This window comes from Chrysochloris asiatica, unplaced genomic scaffold, assembly GCF_000296735.1.
Source record: "Chrysochloris asiatica unplaced genomic scaffold, ChrAsi1.0 scaffold00136, whole genome shotgun sequence".
Classification (NCBI taxonomy): domain Eukaryota; kingdom Metazoa; phylum Chordata; class Mammalia; order Afrosoricida; family Chrysochloridae; genus Chrysochloris; species Chrysochloris asiatica.
The window spans coordinates 2,153,734-2,154,794 of record NW_006408654.1 but is presented as its reverse complement, the minus strand read 5'-3'; positions in this window follow the sequence as shown (position 1 = coordinate 2,154,794).

Here is a 1,061-nt window from a genome sequence, read left to right as displayed (position 1 = left end):
CCCAAATTCTTGAAGTCTGGTGATGCTGCCATTGTTGACATGGTTCCCGGCAAGCCTATGTGTGTTGAAAGCTTCTCAGACTACCCTCCTTTGGGTCGTTTTGCTGTTCGTGACATGAAACAGACTGTTGCTGTGGGTATCATCAAGGCAGTGGACAAAAAGGTTGCTGGAGCTGACAAAGTCACCAAGTCTGTTCAGAAAGCTCAGAAGGCTAAATGAATATTACCATTAACACCTGCCACTCCAGTATTAATCAGCGGTGGAAGAATGGTCTCAGAACTGTTTATCTCAATTGGCCCTAAGTTTAATAGTAAAAGACTGGTTAATGATAACAATGCATCGTAAAACCTTCAGAAGGAAAGGAATGTTATGTGGACCATTTGTTTCTTTTTTGTGTGTGGCAGTTTTAAAGTTATTAGTTTTTAAAATCAGTACTTTTTAAATGGAAACAACTTGACCAAAATTTTGTCACAGAATTTTGAGACCCATTAAAACAAAGTTTAATGAGGAAAAAAACAAACAAAAACATACCCATCTAAGTATTAAGGCCACAGATAACCCCTGGCTATGCCCAAAAAACAGAAGCAGATGACCATATCTGCACATGTCCAGAAACGAGATAAAGTAACTGAGTCGATCAAACATGCAATCAAGATGACTTGATCATTACTGGTGATTGGAATGCAAAGGTTGGGAGCAAAGAGGAAGGATCGGTAGTTGAAAAATATGGCCTTGATGATAGAAATGATGCTGGAGAACGCATGATAGAATTCTGCAAAACCAATGATTTGTTCATTTCATATACCTTCTTTAGACAGCCTAACAGACGACTATACACATGGACCTCACCAGATAGAATACATAGAAATCAAATTGACTACGTCTGTGGAAAGAGATGATGGAAAAGCTCCATATCACCAGTGAAAACAAGGCCAGGGGCAGACTCTGGAACAGACCATCAATTACTTATATTCAAAATCAAAATGAAACTGAAGAAAATGAAAACAAGTCCACAAGAGCCAAAATATGACCTTGACTGTATCCCACCTGAATTTAGAGAT